We start from the raw sequence: 6,538 nt of genomic DNA on the forward strand, positions 1-6,538 counted from the left end.
CGCGGGAGCCGGGCGTGGGCGAGGCCCACGCGGGCCACCACGCTGAGGTCGCGCGCGCCGAGCACGAGACAATGATGCACATTTTAAAATAAAAGAATGATGCACATTTTAATAAAGCACAGGATAAATTGTTCTTTTCACTCCGGCTGCCCGTGTGTGTCTATCCATCGGATCGGCCCACAGACTGCCCCGCCCCATCCGACAGCATTTTCCATTCAGGCCTCCTCCCTGGGTCCCAGCCCCGCCGGACCTGCCACCCCCCGCAGGCCCCGCATCCTGCTCTCCCATCCCCATTTCCTGTTTGTCACCACCCCTTCCTGGCCAGCCTGTCCCATCCCTCCTCCCATTCTCCCTCCGGTTCTCCCGCCTAAGTTCTTCTACTGTGCGCCACTCTTCAGGACCCAGAGAAGCTCAGAACCAGAGGGTGGACAATCAACCTAGAAAGGAAATAGTGGCCACTACACCAGGCCCGTTTAATTCTAAAATGGAATTAACTTGGACCACCTCGTTTGTTTTTTTATTCTGGCACTCCTGGCTCTCTTGAGGAGGTTAAGGTTGTCCTGTCCATCCTGAACTTGGGCTTCTCTGAGGATTAAGTAGGCCACCGCCTGCCTCCCCCCCCAAAAAAAGGAGGAGTCCATCAAAAATTCTGTTTTTTCTTGGTCCCTGGCACCCCATAGGGTCCCGTGAGCCTGCCAGGACTGATCCCTGAGCACAGAACCAGGAGTAAGACCTAAGCACAGCCCCGTGTGGCCCCAAAAGCAAGACAACAGAAATAAAAATAAACAATTCTTTAGCGTCTTGTTCCTGTTTTTAGGTAAAGAAACTGAATTGACAGACCTGCCTAGAGTCCTTCACATGATAGACTCTGTCAGACTCCTCAGCATCCTCAGACTTAATGCCCTCATGCCCATCTTTTGCCGGGCAGGGGAAGACGACAGAAGCCTGCCTGAAACTGCAGTGCTCCCACATATGGCCTGTTCTCTACTCTCCAGGTTCACTTGAATGAACCTTGTCTAACATTGGAAAACTAATTACCCGGAGGCCAACTCTACCTTCGGTCCTGAGAACCAATTAAATTGAGATAACAGCCCTCACGTAGGGGAGAGAGAGAGAGAGAGAGAGAGAGAGAGAGAGAGAGAGAGAGAGAGAGAGAGAGAGAGAGAGAGAGAGAGAGAGAGAGAGAGAGGAGGAGAGAGAGAGACAGTGCAGGCGTTATGGTGCTTCCCTGCATGAACCTCCATGAAGTTCAATCCCTGCATCAAGCAGAGCTGGGAGTAACCCTTGAGTACCACTAGGTATGGCCCCAAACCAAAAACTCAGTGCTTCCCTCTCCTAGTCACCTGGGCTTGAATTCCAAGGCCTCCCCACTTTGATGCCACACAAAACTCTCCTAGGCAGTCCCGAATGGAAAAGCCATAGTGTAGGGAGAGGATGTTTTGTCAAAAAGAGTTTTCTATAGGGGCTGGAGCAATAGCACAGCGGGTAGGGTGTTTGCCTTGCACGCAGTCGACCCGGGTTTGATTCCCAGCATCCCAGATGGTCCCCCAAGCACCACCAGGAGTAATTCCTGAGTGAAGAGCCAGGAGTAACCCCTGAGCATCACCAGGTGTGACCCAAAATGCAAAAAAAAAAAAAAAAAGTTTACTATAAAGTGAGGACTTTAGACTTCAGGGTTTTGGGTCATATGCCTGGCTCTGGGCTCAGGAGACTACATGCAGTACTGGGAGTTTAACCAGGATTAGCTGCATACAAGGCAAGTGCTTAACCCCCCAACTGTCTCTCCAGGCCCTGGAATATCAGCTTCTCTTGGCAATTCTCCTCCCCCACCCTCACCTGGAGAAGTTGGGGGACTTTCAGGAAGAGGAAGTTGCTTTCATTTCCAAACTCCATGCAAGCCCTCCTCAGCCTAAGCATGCTGCTGTTCTGCAGGAAAAGGTCCTCCTGCCCTGGAAACGGTACTCACGCTTTTTGGGAAATAACTGAAATTTCAGAGAGAAATTCTTTCCCTCTCCATTGTTAAGATCTGGCCATTGCAAGCAGCCACAGTTAACAATCAAGAAGCAATCACCATGGTGATAGTATAGTGAGTAGGGCTCTTGCCTGGCACGTGGCCAACCCAGAGTGGATCTTCAGTACCCCCTATGGTACCCTGAGCCTAGGAATAAGATCTGAGCACCACCAGCTGTGCCCACACACACATACCCCACCCCACCCCCAAAAAAAGAGATGGATTATTTTCAGTCTCTCCCTCCTCTCTGCATCTGTCTCTGTCTCTGTCTCTGTCTCTGTCTCTGTCTCTCTCTCTCTCTCTCTCTCTCTCTCTCTCTCTCTCTCGGAGGGACCACACCCTGCGGTGCTCAGGGCTTACTCCTGGCTGCACACAGGGATCACTCCTGGCGGGCTCAGTCGACCATATGGGATGCCTCAGATTAGGGTGCTGGATTCTTCCATTTCTTCCTTTCTCTTTTATCTTCCTGACTTTCTTCTTCTCATCTTATCAACCCTCATTTCCTTTAAAATTGAGGCTCCAGAGGGGCTGGAGCGATAGCACAGCGGGTAGGGCGTTTGCCTTGCACGCGGCTGACCCAGGTTCGATTCCCAGCATCCCATACGGTCCCCTGAGCACCGCCAGGAGTAATTCCTGAGTGCAGAGCCAGGAGTAACCCCTGTGCATCGCCAGGTGTGACCCAAAAAGCAAAAAATAAATAAATAAATAAATAAATAAAATTGAGGCTCCAAAGAAATATCGCAGATGGCTGGTGTGCAAGGTCGGCATGCAGGAGACCCATTCCCTGAACACCACTGTCCGTGAACCCCCAAGCACAGAGCTGGGAGTACCTCCAGGTGTGGTGCTAAGACCAAAATAATGAATGAATAGATAAATAAGATTGACTGGAGCCAGGAATGTGGCACAGTCGCAGTCCACTTGCCTTGCATGTGAGGCTTTTGGTTTAATCCCTAGCACCACACAATCCACACAGCACGGCCGGAAAGGCCTAGGTGTGGCCCAAAATTAAAAAATAGGACAGTATGGGGCTGGAGCAATAGTAGAGTGGGTAGGGAACTCACTTTGCATGGGGCCAAAATGGGTTCGATCCCTAGCACCCCATATGGTTCCCTGAGCTCCGCCAGGAGTGATCCCTAGAGCCAGGAGTTAGCCCTGAGTACCACTGGTGGTGCCATTCCCTTACCCCCCAGAAAAAGAGGGACTAGAGATATAGTACAGGGGTTAAAGTGTGTGCCTTGTATGTGACTGACCCCACTTGAACCTCTGGTACCTCGTGTTCTCCCGAATACCACCAGGTCACAGCCCTGAAGGCCCCAAGCACTGCCAGTAGTGACCCTGGAGGCCCTGGGCATCTCTGCATCTTGGATCCTAGCATTGAACCCAGTTGGCCGAAAATCACTGGAAGGGAAACCCAGGTCTCCTGAGCACTGCTTGGGTGACCCACAAATTAATAATGAATAAAAGCTATTTGGGTTACTAGTTTTCTGTATTCCAGAGAGATAGATAGTACAGCATATAAGCTGACCCAGGTTGAATCCTTATCATCACATGAGTCCCTGAGTCCTGCCAGGAATGATTCCTGAGCAGAGAGCTAGGAGTAAGCCCTGAGCATCACCAGGTGACCTTAAAACACACACACACACAAAATAGACTTGGTATACTAGCAATGGGCTGGAGTATACAAGTTTTTTATCACTTGGACCCCCAATCTCTGAGCAGTTCAGCTCCCAAAAATGTGTGTCACCCCCAAATAAACAGAAGTAAAATATAAGTGAGGGCTGCAAAAAATTCCTTGCCAATGGGTCAGAGCCTGTGGCTTGTTAGTTCTAGAAGCCCCTTAGCAATGAGGCAGGTGGAGAGAACATTATGAGCCAGAGAAAGGGAAGCACGTTTAAGGAATCACTCAATCTGAGGGCCAGGACCACGGTATAGCGGGTAGGGCATTTGTCTTGCATGCAGCCAATCCGGGTTCAATCCTTAGGACCCCCGTGGCCACCTGAGATAGCCAGAGTGACCCCCAAGCACCCAGCCAGGAGTAAAACCTGAGCACTGCTGGGTGTGGCCCCAAAACTAACAAAGAAACAAACCAAAAATGGAGGCATCCTATCAACCCACAACAACTATCAGAGGCTCGGAGCCAGGAGGGAAGCAAACAGCTCCTTTCCCTGCCGAGCCCAGAATCAGAATTCAGGATAGTGAGTAAAAAAGAAGCCAGCGGGGGCGCCTGGCAGTAAGGCACTTGCCTGGCAGGTGCAAGCTCCAGGTTCGGTCCCCAGCACTGCAGTAAGCCAAAGAGACCTGGAGTCTGAACTCGGGTCTGCAGGTGACCAAATAACAAATGCCATCCCTTTCTGTTTCCATTCCTTTCTGTTTCTTCTTCCTTTTCCACGCACTAGGACAGTCACAAGTGCCAGGTTTGGTTCCTGACTCCGCCATGCATGAGCTGTGCCAGCTGGGACTGGCTGCTGAGCCTCTCTGAGCCGCTATCTGCAGCCCGTAGACCGGGGCGAATGATGCCTGCTGGCACGTGTCGGTCGATGTGCACGTGGCCCCAGGCAGGCCTCTCTGGCACAGCCTCCCCTTCATGAATAAGTGACGCTCTCTCTGCTTCTGCTTTTGACTTTAAGGGGCGGTAGAGAGCCAGCCATGTCCCCCAGGGCCAGCTGATACCCAGCCTTGGGGACTTCTTGCCTCCCTCTGCCAACTTCTGCTAAGGAGCTGCAGAACTTGGGGGGTGTGGGGGGGGAGAATATTGCCAGGGGAGTTTCTAGGTGGGAATGGGAGCACTACCTTCCTCACTCGAGCGGGTAAATCTGTCCCCAGTCTCCAGAGCAAGACCCCCAGATTCCAACCATTTTTCCCCCTGAGCCTGTGGAAGAGGGAAGGGCCCTCGGAAGGAGGGATGCTCAACTCCCTGCCTTTTCAGACTTCTCTGTCAGATAGCTTATTAGCCAGCCCCTCCCTAAGGGACCCCCATTTAGAAGGAGGGGGCGAAGTACAGATGGACCCCCAGGTTTCCATGGAGATGGCAGGGAAAGGGTTGCTGTGTCACCATGGCAACAATTGACGTCAGTGCTACCCTTTCCCATTGCTTCACAGGAGAGGGGGGCAGCCACCCTACCCGCAAGCAAATCCCCCACAAAGCCTCCTCCCCTCCCTGAGCCAACCAACCAGGGGGTCTCTGGGCTTAATATAGCACAGGAGCTGAGCGCACAGACTCCAATGGCAGCCAGTCCCCGATTCAAGTCCTCACCCAGCTGCATGCTGACAGCATATCAGCAAGTCTCTTCATCCCTGGCAGTCTCAGTGTGCCCTGGGAGAAGAGTCCGGGGCTCGACACGGGGAGGTACGCTCAGTCCCTGGAGGCAAACAGGTCCCTAAACCTGGGTCCTTGCATCTGAGGATCTCAGAATTTGGGGGGCTCAGGATGGAACCAGCAACGGCGGAATTTCCAGACTCTGAGATGACCCGTTGCCGGAAACTCCAGTACATCTGGACTCTGACCCAACTTCCCCTTTCTCCCCCAACCCCTCTGGGGCATCCTCTCTCTTGAGTGTCCAGCTCCTCTGGGCAAAAGGACAGCAGTAGGGAGATCCGGACCCTGGATTTGTGGGCTGAACCCTAATAGGAATGGCCTCTCCCCCATCCTTTGGAACAAGGTCACTAGAATCATTCTCATTCCCTCTCTCGCCCCCAACCCAGACCGGGGACCTCCAATCTTCTCATTTACATCCTATTTGTTTTTTATTTTTGATCTTACTCTGCTCGGGCCTTGGCACAGCAATAGGGCGTTCACCTTTCATGCGGCCGACCCGTGTTCGATTCCTCCACCCCTCTCGGAGAGCCCGGCAAGCTATCGAGAGTATCGCGCCCGCACAGCAGAGCCTGGCAAGCTACCCGTGGCGTATTGGATATGCCAAAAACAGTAACAACAAGTCTCACAATGGAGACATTGCTGGTGCCCGCTCGAACAAATTGATGAGCAACGTGATGACAGTGACAGTGACTCTGCTCAGGCCTTACTCTTGGCTCTGCACTCAAGGATCACTTCTGGCAGGACTGGGGAGACCACAAAGTGTCAGAGATTGAACCCAGGTCAGCCACATGCAAGGCAAGCTTTACTCTCTTACTCTTTACCCTCTCTTTCTCTCTCCCCGCTGTACTCTCTTTCCGGCCCCTCATTCCCACCCTGAATCAGGCCCCTGACACTGATCATGTGGACAGCCTAGCCGTCCCCCAACGGCCTCCTTGCTTCCTTCCTCCTCATTTCCCCAGTCTGGAATGATTTATAAAGCCCCCAAGCCCGTGTTCATGTTGCACTTAAATCTCATCAAGGGAGTTTTCTCTCTCCCTGCCCAGACACACTGGACACCCCACAGCTCCTCACCAACATGTCCCCACCACTCACCCCTGGTGGTGCTCAGGGCACCATATATGGTCCCAGAGAGTGGACCAGAATCGGCCTTGCACAGGCAAGTGCCCACTGTCCTATCTCTCCACTCCGTCTGTCCCTTGCTAAACCGGCTC

The sequence above is a fragment of the Sorex araneus genome, chromosome 5 (assembly GCF_027595985.1).
Source record: "Sorex araneus isolate mSorAra2 chromosome 5, mSorAra2.pri, whole genome shotgun sequence".
NCBI classification, from domain to species: Eukaryota; Metazoa; Chordata; class Mammalia; order Eulipotyphla; family Soricidae; genus Sorex; species Sorex araneus.